Below are 13,514 nucleotides of genomic sequence, written 5' to 3'. Positions count from 1 at the left end.
AAGACTTTTAATTTTTCATCATAAATGCTTTATCTCTTAAGACCCACAAATTTTTTAATTTTTATTGTATTTTATTATATATATTTAAAAGGGTCCAACTTATTATTTTGTCTATGACCCTAAAAATATCAGGAATGGACATTTATATATACAGATTTGCTTCTCAAGCCATACAAGATTGCTTTGAATATATGAGTAGGATTATCCCTCCTTTGCAATCAGAAAATGTGTGGCTGACTGTTAAACGAGGAGATGATGTAACAATGTATAATAACAAAAAAACACAACATAAATAATGCAAAAATAATCTTTTTATTGAGCTAAAATATATTGTTCATGTGTTCAAATATCAGAATTTACGTTAAAGAAAAGAAGAAAGAAGTGTTATTAAAACAACAAAAATTCTTTAAGTTGGTTCTGTAATTTGTTTTTTTTTTAAATTAAATTATAAAAATAATTCCTCAATTATGTTTTTTTTCTATTATGATCATTCAATTATTGGTCATTCAATTTAGTAATAAAATTTTTCGAAATTAAATATTTTACTCTAGTTGCTGTTAGATGAGCGACGGAAAGTTGATGTGGGCTTTTTTTCTTGTCCTAATAACAAATTTAGCCCCTCTAATATTTACACATTCTATCGTTTTAATTCTACATATAAAAAATTCAACAAATTTACCTTCATCATTTACAAAGTTTGTCATTTTAGTCTGAATTATAAATAAAAAAATCAATAAATTTAGCTCTCAATATTTACAAAATTTGTCAATTTAGTTCTCTAATTCTAAAAACTTACAAAATATATAATTAAAAAAAAGTCATTTTTAGTCCTTTTACCCTTTGATTTTTTTTGCACTCGCTTAGAACCTTCAAAGCTAACCAACAGAAACCTAATGAAGCAATTTTTTTTCTTTTTTTTTCCCTAATTCAAATGTAAATAAGCCCAAGCTAGCTGGGGAATGCAAGGTTTTTTGAACTAGATTGGACTGATTGGTCGGATCGAGAATCGATTAAGTTATTAGTCTAGAGAAAGGCTGTAACACCCCACACATGTACCCTATGCCAGGACAGAATACGAGGCGTTACTTAACTTGAACACATACATTCACACGGTTCAGGGTCACCATAATTAGGTCAAATTTAAAACTTTTCCGATCTTTATCAAAACTCCATAATAAAGGCCTATAAGGTTTTAAACGTTCATTTAAAACCATTTGGGAATATTTTGGATCTTCCCACGAACTCTGAAAAATATTACTAAATACAGGGGCACACGCCCGTGTGGGGGGCAACACGCCCGTGTGACCATTTTAACATGGTCGTGCTGTTGGTCCGTGTGGTCCACACAGCCTAAGCACCTAGGGACACGCCCGTGTTCTCCACTCGTATGGAATTAATTCTAGATTCACACCTACAGGGGTTTTCACACGGCTTGGCACACGCCCGTGTGCTTGGCCCGTGTCCTTCACACGGCCATGACACTCCCGTGTCCTAACCTGTGTACAAAAACCTGGACATTCTGTTTCTGATGTCACCAATCCTTAAGGGCCACACGGCCAAGGCACACGTCCGTGTGCTAAGCCGTGCCCTTCACACGGCTGAGACACACGAACGTGTCTCTGCTCGTGTGTTTACTATCATGCATATTGACTTGCATATTTTACATGCAGGGGACACACGGCCGGACAACACGCCTATGGGGCTGGCCGTGTGTCACACACGACCTAAACAAACGCCCGTGTGCCTATCCGTGTGGACAAAATAAGGCTATTTACCAAGCCTCTTTGCCACCATTACTTACATAACCTGCATAAGATCACTCTATACCAATACAATGGCACATCATATGGCCAAAACAACCACAATAGACAACATTTCAATTGTGCAAATTTACTCATCGATAAAAAGTAACATCTTCTACACAATATCAAAATGAATATTGACCATTATCCATGGCCTTATACAAAATGAAATGATTTAACCCAAGCCACATATTTGGCTAATTTTTCAAGGACACAAAACAATAAAGTCTAAGCCATATACATGCCATACTAAAAAACAAGAAGTCTAATTATACCGAGTGCTTCAGATGATAGTGTGATCATAGCCTCCGACGTCCGTTAAATCCTCGAGCTATTTAGGCGTCACTATAAGAAAATGGGAAAAGAGAGGGAGTAAGCATAAAGCTTAGTAAGAAGCATACAAATACATAACAACAATTTTACCATTTAACAACATGCTCTTAATACAAAAGTAGGCGTAAGCACAACTTACTCATCACTATCCAATACCCATCATATAACATATATCGAACTCTCATCTTATATATATATATAACAAATAGGTACCTGTATCACTCACAACACGGTTATACTTTTCTCATGATCTTAAACCATAACTCTCACCGTTGAACCATTCGGAACACTACCGGATATCTATTAAGCCTCAAACATAGGGTAGGATGCCGATGCCATGTCCCAGACATGGTCTTACACTGGCTCATCTCATAGCCGATGCATGTCCCAGACATGTCTTACACTAGCTTACATCTCGAGGCCAGTGCATATCCCAAACATGTCTTACACTAGCTTTCGTCTCAATGCCGATGCCATGTCCCAGACATGGTCTTACACTAGCTCTCATAATGTGGCCGATACATGTCCCAGACATGTCTTACACTAGCTCACAATAACCTGTATGTCATGGCATGAATATCCGATTTATTTTCTATGGTTCAACCGGGAATTTTACTATCTCAATTGTCATCATACATTCTCATTTCCACAATCAAAAAATTCATGCTAAATCTACTCAACACATATAATGACAATGTAGTTGTGTTATTTGCATACAACTTACCTCGGGTTACAAAATATGGCGACTAGTCGGTCTAATCAATTTACTTAGCCTTCCCCCGGTCTAAGTTTGGATTTTGAATTTCTTGATCTATAATAAAAAAAATTCACACATTTAATCATTTTATTGATCTAGGCATTCAATAAATCTATAATTTGGCAAAATGACCATTTTACCCCTAGATCTGAAAATGGATTTTTATCGAATTTCCTTATCATCCAAGCCTAACCTACCAATTATCTCTCTTATGACAACCCCAAATTTCCAATATTTCACAATATTACTATCTATTTAACAAACTTTACAAAATGGTCCTATTAGGGTTTTCATGAGAAATCTCTTCACAAAAGTTGTTTATTTAAGATTTATATTCTTCCATAAAATTTTAGAAAACAACCTATTTTCTCTCATGGCAAAACCTTATACTTTCAACCATTTTACAAAATTGTCCCCTCATTTGAAAGCTTATGCTTCAAGGGGTCCAAAAATGCAAAAATCATCAACAAAAAGTATGTGAATCACTTGCTTGCAAGAGGAATAGGTTGCTGAGATTTTTGAAGCTCAAAACCCCTAAAAATGGCTGAAAAAATTGATGGAGAAGAAATAGGGAAATAAGATGATATCGTCTTTCTTTTATTGGTCAAAATAAGTCACAAACTTCACATAATATTTGACTATTTTGATTTTCCTTGTCTCATGGCCGGCCATCACCTATTTAATGGCCTAATTTCACTTCAAAGACCCTCAATTTATGATACATATAAAATTTGACACCTTAGCTATCAATTTAAGACTTTTGTACCTTATGCGATTTAGTCCTTTTTCACAATTGGGCTCACAAACATCAAAATTAATTCACCAACTTTTTCATGCACTAATATAAACATGCTATGACTCCAAAATAACAATAAAATAAATTTTTTGACTTCAAATTTGTGGTCTCAGAACCACAGTTCTGACTAGTCCCAAAATCGGGCTGTTACAAAGGCTTTGAATCAATTGAATAACAAATTGATATAGACCGATTGAACTAGCTAAAAAAATGGTTAAATCATTCTTTTTAGTTTTTTTATGATTTTTTATCAAATTCGTTGAATTAATTGAACTAATAAACTGATGAGCTGATCAATCAACCACAAATTCAATTTTAAAAACATTGAGAGAATGAATTTAGACAGTATAAAACATCCAGCGACAAATCTATAGTGGCAACATTGCCTTGACCTCAAATATGTTAAGAGAGAGATTCAAAGCCTAATCACAAAATGAACTAAATGGTAAATGAAATTTCACTACATAAAAAAAATTAGCAAAAATTTCACTACATAATAAAAACGAAATAGATTATGTTCTTCAATGACATGCTTCCTCCTTTGATTTTGATTTTAGCTTAATCAAATAATCAAAAGGTGGGCTAAAGAACTTAAAATGATTTTTTTAAAATTTTTAGAATTAAACATAAATTGACAAATTTTATAAGTGTTGCAAGCTAAATTTATTAATTTTTTTTTAGTTTTTAACTAAAATGACAAATTTTGTAAACATTGAGGGTTAATTTTGTTAAAAATTTTTATATCTAGGATCAAATTGATAGAACGTTTAAGCATTGAGGACTAAATTTGTTATTAGACCAATAAAAAAGCCTACGTCAACTTTTCGTCACTCATCTAATGCAACGGGAGAGAAAATAAAATATTTAGTTTTGAAAAGTTTAGTAATTAAATCTAAAAATATAATAATTGAGTGACCAAAATAGAACCAAAGACATAATTCAACGACTATTTTTATAATTTATCCTATTAAAAAATAAAGTAATACCATTTTCTTTTATATAATAAAGTGAAATTTTATTTCCACTAAATTAGAGTATTTTAATATTTTCATACTAAATTTCAACACATCATGTTGAATTTGATTTTTTTTTCAAAATGAAATGCTGAAATGACATTAAATTATTAGAAAACAATACAAATGATAAGATATCCCAATTTCATATAATCCTTTCTTTATAAAATTAATATGCTTGTTGAAAAAGGTGATTAAATTTCTACCATAGAATTAAAGTTACATTGTTCAACGTCAACTTGATTATCGGTCAGGTCACCTGGCCCGGCCCGAAGGCCCGTCCAAAATGTAGGAGGGTTTGGGCAAAAATATAGGCCCAAAAAATGGGCTTGGACAAAAAAATAAGTCCCATTTAAAAAACAGGCCGAGCCTCGGGTAAGGCATTTTTTGCCCAGGCCTGGCCCGGCTCGAATTCACTAAAGGACAAAAAATATATATATTTTATATTATTTTCTTGTTTTCTCCCTATTTTGTTACCATTTTACGATTTTATTGTTATTGTTTGGATATTGTATAACACTTATTTTATTATTAATTTTGTTATTATTTTAAAGACATTTGTTAATTTTTTTATTATTTTAGAGACATTTGCTTGTTAAGTTCCATCTATCTTAGTGTTATTTAAGTATACACATTTTTTAAAATTTATTTTCAATTTGTTGGGAAATATTTATTTTGATTTTTTTAATATTTTTGATATTATATATATTTTAAAATTATATAAAAAATTAATATAAAATTTAATATGGGCGGGCAGGGTCGGGCTTGGGTTTTAGCATTTTTATCCAGGTCGAGCTTGGGTAAAATTTTAGGCCTATTTTTGGAGTCGAGTCGGGCTCGAGCCTAGCAAACGGGCCTAAATTTTTAGTTGAGCTCGGCTCGGCCCGACCTATGCACACCTTTAGTTCAACGTCAAATCTTGAAAATCAAAATTTTCTTCTTATCTGTTTCTTCATCCAGTTTTAATCTTTTTTTTTCCTTTTCTTTTTTTTTCTTGAAATTTTGATTAACTTTCTTTTTTCGAAATAATTTTAAGAATAGTTTTTTATCATAATTCTTTTACTTTCTGTTATGGCAAATTATCACTTAGTTTTCCAACTTTTAAGTATCTTTCATTTTGCTAAAAGAAATTGCAATTTTGTCACTAAATTTTTAGGACGTTTTTATTTTAGTCATTAAACATTAAATCATTAACGACAGCTAACTAAACACGCCAAATCATGTCCATTTACACTTTCATTTTGGTCACCCAACTTTTAATTCACTTTCATTTTGGTTATTGAAAAAATATTTTTCTTTTAAGTCTTGATTTGGTTAAAAAAACTAAGGAAGTTAAGTGAGATGGCAAGGGTCTCTTTTACCTTAACCAATGGTCGAAGGTTTGATCCTTGCCCTAGGTATGGAGCAGCTTTAAAACTTGTGGCCAACATCGACTCCCTTAATGGGCCTACAGAATGCGGAAGATTAGTTACTAGGCTCGCTCCAATAGATACCTTAAGAAATAAAAAAAGAGAGGCAAAAGCAGTAGAAACTAAAATAAAACATTAAAAATTTGTCATATTGTACTTGTTTATCCTCTTGTCGAAAGTTCTAAAATTGTGATTATCCTAGTTGATTTACTTGCTTGCAATTGAAGGATCTTGAGTCTTGCACCCCTTATGCACAATGGATCAAAATTTGCTTACTGTAAAGTTATGATGAAAGCTTTCATTAAGACAACTAATGAACGAGAATGGAGAGCTATTTTAACTAAATGGACTCATCCTTTCACTAAAGTTGAAAGAGTAAAACCTCTTAAGCTCGGGCCAACCTCCTAGATCATTGAATAAGAAAAGAATGCTAATGTAACACCCTAGTTTTGACAGGTTTAAAGGTTTGGCGAATAGTAGTAAAGAGTCTATCTAGCGTAGTGTTATACGCCCAGATTATTATTTGGCGTGTACATTTAGATGTTTAGTAACCACCATAAGAGTAAGTAAGAACTTGATTTCTTGGTATTCTGCTGCATATTAAGAAGAAGTCTGTGTTAAATGGTTAAAAGTATGTAATAACTCATCTGGCGAAGTCCTAGTATCCAATTACTATTTTATGATATAACAGCCAGGTGGAGAGATTATTTTAAAGGAGTACTCACTAGAGGTGTAGTATGCCATGGTATTAGAGTGACAAGGTTAGCTGCATTGTAAGGATAGTAATTCGGGCCCCTTTGGTTAGGGTAACTAGATATTGTCCTTATTGGATTCTTATTTATATTTGCATTTACAACTATAGACCATTAATGAAGATATTTTTAAAAGAGTGTAACACGTGTCAAGTTTCACTAGTGGAACATAGGTCTTATCTGTAAATATATATTAGTTAAATGGGCTAGAGAGAGGGACATTTTATCTTCTTATTTCCTTTGAAAACACTTCTGTGGCTTTCTTTAGAAGCCATCTAGGGTTTGCTTCCCTTGGGCTAGAACTAATGATCTGATCTAAAGTAGAAGATTCCTTCATATTCTTGTGAGTATCTCGGTTATGTAGGTGGAATCTTGAAGAGTAAACTTGTTAATTTTGGTTGAACAATAAGATTAAAGAGAAAAGGGGTTTTGTACGAGGTTTTTAATGTTTGGGAAAATGGTTAAATGTATGTGAACAAGTTTTGATAATGTTTCTATGTTCCTTGAGCAGTGATTGCAAGTCAGATGGTTGGATCTGGTGTGCCGCTACTTTAGGTGAGGATAGAGTGATTTCTTCACTGACCCATGTATATATTTTATTCATATTGAAATATATCTATAAGAAATTGATGGTATGTGTGTTGGGTATGAAGCCTAATTGTCGAAACCATCCTTAAATTTGAAAACAAAAACGGACGATCGACTTTGAGAACAAAATGTGGAGTCGCCACCAATCTTTTTTGATGAGGTGTGATTGGATCACCAAGAAGTTTGGTCATTTTAATAAAACATTTTGGCTTACTAAAACAACGATTTTGGTCTATGAAATTTGAGAAAACGGGTTCGGGAGTCGATTACGTAGGAGGAAGGATTAGCACCCTCATTACGCCCAAAATTGGTACCAAATAGATTAGATACTGTCCTTATGTCTAAGATTTAAAAATGTTTTTGAAATGTGGTTCCTTTTAATAACATTTGAATAACCCGAGTTGGTCATCAAAATTCTCTTGCTTAAGAGGTATATAGCATCACATCCAGCACGATAGGATATGATCCTTTATGCCTTCGAAAACATGATAAATTTCGACTTCCAAAAGTTTACATGTTGAAAATCGCAAAAGGATGCCCAATTATTTAGTCTAACGAAAAAATAGAAACCTAGCACAGTAGGGCACGATTCTTCGAATTTCTAGACATTGGACATTGCCTTATTTTAGAATTTAGAGAATCCTACGTGAAATTCTAAAGAAATATTCGATTATTTTGAACAAACAGGAAATCGCAACCCAGAACGATAGGGCACGATTCCTTGAATTGTCAAACATCGAGTATTACCTTCGTTTTGAAGGGTTTTTAAAGACATGAGCGAAATTCCAAAGGAATATTCGATTGTTTTGAACAAACGGGAAATCACAACCCAGCATGATAGGGCACGATTCCCGAATTGCCAAACATCGAGTATTGCCTTTGTTTTAGAGAATTTTTAAATGAATAATTATAAAAATAGCTTAAAACGCATTAATTCGACTTGCAATGAAACGAAATTAATCTTAAAGATTTGGACCTTATAAAACCAAATTTCATAAGCCAAGTGGAAAACAATGATATGGGATAATAGACACACATGAGATGCAATCAATTAACAAACTAATAATTAAGCATAACTGATCTAAAAAAATATAATCAAACTTGCAAGCATGGATGACAAATGATTAATATAACAAATAAAACGACTAAATGATATACAACAATAATAAATATGGCACAATATGAATCGACCAACCAATCATATACAAAACAAAGTGGAATTTAGTAGTCAATTTGGTATAAGACAATTTCGAAATAGATGAATGAACACACGATATATATGCTATATGAGTGGATGAATTGATAAATTTAAAATGGTTAGGGTAAAAAAAAACTAAGGATATATAAGTAATCATTGAAATGAGTATTATAGGATAAATTATTTGAATCAAATGGTATGCGAAATATTTTCAACATAAATTCATTAAGAAGAAAAAAAAAACGACAATATACGCAATAACTTAAAAAATATGAAAGAATGGTAGGATACATGATAAGATACTAAGATAATATAATATAGAGAGAGATTTAAAAATAATGATTTTATAAACACAAAAATGAAATTCTCAAGATGGTGTCATATATATATAAAATGTTAAATGAATCATAAATCAAGAGATGTTCTAAATGGAAAACTCTATTAAAATAATTTATATCAATATATACAAAAAAAATATTTAAACAACATCTTATAATGAGGTATTAAAATAATTTAATGTGAAAAGAATTTTAAAACGATGATTTTGTCAAAAAAAGTAGATGGTTAACTTCGAAATAATAGTTATTGTAAATTAAAAATTAATAAGAACAATGCTTAAGCAAATATGTATGAAATATTTTAAAGGAATAGGATGCATAATGTGAAAATAATAAGATAAAAAAAACTTCAAAATAATTGTATAACTATTGAAAATGAATCAACACATGTACCAACGTTAAATATGTTGTAAAATAATAGGCTATACTAATAGAAGACTAAATTAAAATTGAATTAAAATATGAGGGATAATTTTGAAAATAAAACAATAACAATAAAAAGGACCAATATGCGGCGCGTGCAAATGCGTAGGGACTCAAACTGGAAATAATCTAGTTCCCAAAACGCAGTGCTCAGGCGTGGATCCATTCGCCAACGAGTGTAAATTACATGGCCAAATTAAAAGAGTAAATAAAACAATTGGTGTGTGATTGAGCGACCGCACAAAGGGGAAGGACCCAACGCGCAATTAACCCTTTAAAACAAAGAGGCGCGGATCCGACCTACCCAACGGGTCAACACGCGGATCCCCCCCTTTTTTGGACAGCGTCGTTTCAAGCAAAGGTTTTAAAACCTTATTTCCTTCTTTTCAAATGCAGCCACCCTTTCAACCCTAATTTCAGTCATAAAATCAATTTGTTAAGACCCATTCCAGCGACTGCCAATCCACCATTTTCTCGGTGGCCGACAATGCACGAGCAGTGACCAGATTCCACCGACGAAGGCACCATTCGGGGAAACCTGGTATGCTATTTTATTTTTTTATTTTCTTTTAAAAAAAACCTAGATCTAATGTTGTTCAATCAAGGAAGATGAAGCCGAATGTAAGAAAAACACTTAATATCATCTGACCCTCATCCGTATCTTAATATTTCTGAGATATTCGGGACTTTATTGGTATCGTCTCAAATATTTCTTTCTAAAATCGCAAGCAAATGAGAAGAAAAAAAGAATAAACAGACTTAAAAATCACTTTACTATTTTTTGGATTTCTCTTTCTCTATTTTGTGTGTGTGCGTTCGTAAAAAAACGAGCAATATATTGCTTTCGGTTTTATAGCCGAAATCCTAAAAAAATAAAAAAAATACAATTTTCTCTTCTTTTTCTATTTGCTGCTATGGTTTGTCTTGTTTGTTTGCAAGTGCGGAGGTATGGGGCCAGCTGTGGGGGGTATGTGGCACTCGACGTTGGGGCGTACGGAGGTGCGCGTGGCGGTCGTACCGTGCTACGGGCTGGGGGTTGTACGACTCCTGGAGGCTGCAGTACTAAGCAAAGGCTAGGGTTTCTGAAATTTGGTTTAGGTATTGGGCCTATCGGGCCTTCAGGGTTATAGGTTAGAGATGAGGCTGATTGGTTTTGCAAATGGGCTTGTAACTGGGCTATTGGATTTGGGCTATGTAATTAGGACATTTTAATGGACTGTTAACATTTAATTTAATTTTAATTTATTTTGGATTTTGGTTCTTCTTTGGGCCCGGGCAAATTGGCCTGTTTACAGCTACCCCTCTTTACTCGTTGTCGTGTAACAAGAATAGAGCAAAGACTTCAAAGAGGGTCAAATTTGCTCGGTCTCGTAGAATCATGACTTCTTTGGTGTTCTTCTTCTTCGAGGTAGCCTTGTTCCGATCCTCTGCAACTTCAGGGATATAGGAATTGTCGCTCCTATTTGCTCCGCTGTAACTCAGGGAGACTAGCCTTGTAATTTTTATCCTACTCTACTGCAACTTCAAAGAGATAAGGATTGTGACTTCAATCTGCTCTACTGTAACTTCAGAGAGATAAGATCTACAATCTTCGGTCTGCTCCACTGCAACTTTAGGGAGATAAGACTTGCAATTTTCAGCCTGTTGCCTTACTACTTAGGGGGTTAAGGCTCATTGTCTTCGATTTTCTCCACTGCAACTTCAGGGAGACAAGATCTGCAATGTTTGGTGACTTAAATCTACTTCACTGCAACTTCAGAAAGACAAGATTCACCGTCTTCGATCTGCTCCACTGCAACTTTAGAGAGACAAGATCTACAATCTTCAGTCTGCTCCACTGCAATTTTAGGAAGATAGGGTGGTAGCTTAAATCTGCTTCACTGCAACTTCAGGAAGACAAGATTCACCGTCTTCGATCTACTCCACTGTAATTTTAGGGAGAAGAGATCTGTAAATTCACCGATGTCGCTACACCGTCCTCTAAGGGCATGATTTCTAGAATCGATTTCCTGTACCTATGTTTATACCAAATAATTAGGATGTCATGATAAAAATGAGTCCGATGCTCCTAACTAGATGAATGATTATGAATTTAGAAATGTTATGAAAGTGATTCCTTTTTTTAAAAGCTTAATGTGTCATCACTCATAGTTCATCAAAGTTCTATCATTGATACCATCGTGTCTTCTTGCTTAGGCGGTATCTTTGACAGAAAATTTGAAGAAGTAGTTACAATTTGGAATATTCTTTTTCCAATGTTTCCAACTTTTGAACCTGGTTGGTCCTGACTAGCGGCCCTGTTTCAGGTCCTTATATTATTTAGAGACTTTCTAGAGTAATATGCATAACTTCTTTTACGTGAATATTATAAGTCCAAAAATCGCGATTTCAACAAAAATGCTCGAAAGAGATTATTGTAGACCCAATTTTTGGCCCGGGCCCATACACATACAAAAAAACCAAAAAATAAAACAAGATATTAAATAAGTCCATTAATAAATAATAGCCAGCCCAATTACAATAAATAATAAACCTAAAATAAATAAAACCCATATAAAAATCCAAAAAAGTCCAAAAATTACAAAAACAACAAACTCAATTATAAGCCCAAAATAAATCTTACCCTAGAGCCCAAACAGCCCAATACTAGACTAACCTTTCAGCAAAAAAGGAAACAGCTGCTGCTCCCCTCCACCACGTGCGTCGGCACACTGAGCACGACCCCCTAGCTCGTCCGTCCATGCCCCACGATCATGTACTCCACAACTCCACAACCTGCGATTTTGAAGCAAGAAAATGGCCAGAAAACCGTTTGTATTTGGCTATAAAAGCTTGATTTTTTGTTTGTACGAGGGGTTTTTGTTTTACTTTTGGTTAGAGAGAATATAGATACAAAATCAAAAGCAAGCAGAGATCGATAATAACAACACTTGTTAAAGGTGATTCTTGAAGTTTTTTTTCCTTTTACGATTTTACTATTTTTCTTTCCTTTTTTCTTTTATGTGTAAAAGACGATCCGGGAGGAACTCACCAGACGTCGCACTCGCACCACGGGGAAGCCTTGCTTCGGTCGTCGCAATCAGTCATGGAGGCGATTGAAGGCTTGGTGTTAGCCTTGTTTGCGACTGGAAAAAAGAGGAAGTGGGGAAGCAGAAAGAGTTTTGGGGTTTGTTTTAAAAAAAGAAATCAAAGTTAAAATGCTTTCTTTCAAGTAAAAATTGATTTTTGCTGGTTTTAATTTAAAGAAATAAAGTAAAATAGCATTGGGAAGGGAAAAAGTCAGTAGATGACTTGGTTCACGTGCATTTGCTTTTTAAATGGGGGATTTACACTTTTAATCCCCCTCATTCGAGTCCACTTCTAAATTGGCCCAATCCATATTTTATTGTCTTTTAAAATCTTCCCTGAAGTTTGCATACTTTTTAATTTGGCCCGCGCCCAGGTGCTGAGTTTTAGAGATTTGGGTCATTTTTGTTTTTGGTCCTTGAGAATTTGTGCGCATTGAATTGTGGTCCCTAGTTTTAATTTGACGTTCTATTTATTCATTAATTATCTCTTTAAGTTTGGTTTATTTCAATTGAGTTTTTTTTTACATGTATAATTCATTATTTCTTAAATTTATTTGGTACTCAACTTTTAAAAATTTATTTTAATATACTTTTTAGGTTACCTAAATAATTTTCTACTCTATTTTTATTTGTTTAAATTATAAAAATATTATTATAAAATTCTATATTATGTAGTGTTGTTTTAAAATTCTTATATAATATTTAGTTAAAATACCTTTATATATTATTATACATATATAATTTATGATAAAATTATCTTTATTCCATGTACATTATTGTTCTCGTATTATTTTATGTAAGTATTTTCTTAAATTTATATATATATTTAAATTTATTTATGTATAATTTAGTTCTTTTTAAAGGATTATTGTATATTTTATTTATTTTAGTATCTTGGTATATATCATTTACACTTTTTTTTCCATTTTCATATTTACATCATTAGTTAGATTAACTTGTCTATGTTTTGTATTATTTATTTTGAATTTCTTCTTACGTAACATATATATATATATTTTAATAATTATTCATATATT

The 13,514-nt window shown here is 32.9% G+C and overlaps 2 long non-coding RNA genes across 2 annotated transcripts; one reads left to right on the top strand and one right to left on the bottom strand.

The window, feature by feature from the left end:
- Nucleotides 1-9,716: 9,716 nt before the first annotated feature.
- On the top strand, nt 9,717-10,661 carry LOC107962119 (uncharacterized). Its single transcript, XR_001701519.2, has 2 exons — nt 9,717-9,950; nt 10,349-10,661. It is a non-coding gene; the product is annotated as an uncharacterized lncRNA (long non-coding RNA).
- On the bottom strand, nt 10,169-12,892 carry LOC107962118 (uncharacterized). The gene is made up of 2 exons (XR_001701518.2): nt 12,066-12,892; nt 10,169-11,424 (listed from the first exon to the last, which is right to left on the bottom strand). It is a non-coding gene; the product is annotated as an uncharacterized lncRNA (long non-coding RNA).
- Between the last annotated feature and the right edge of the window lie 622 nt (nt 12,893-13,514).

This window comes from Gossypium hirsutum, chromosome A06 (assembly GCF_007990345.1).
Source record: "Gossypium hirsutum isolate 1008001.06 chromosome A06, Gossypium_hirsutum_v2.1, whole genome shotgun sequence".
NCBI lineage: Eukaryota > Viridiplantae > Streptophyta > Magnoliopsida > Malvales > Malvaceae > Gossypium > Gossypium hirsutum.
The sequence above is the reverse complement of the archived record's forward strand: the minus strand, read 5'-3'. Positions and strand labels throughout refer to the sequence as shown.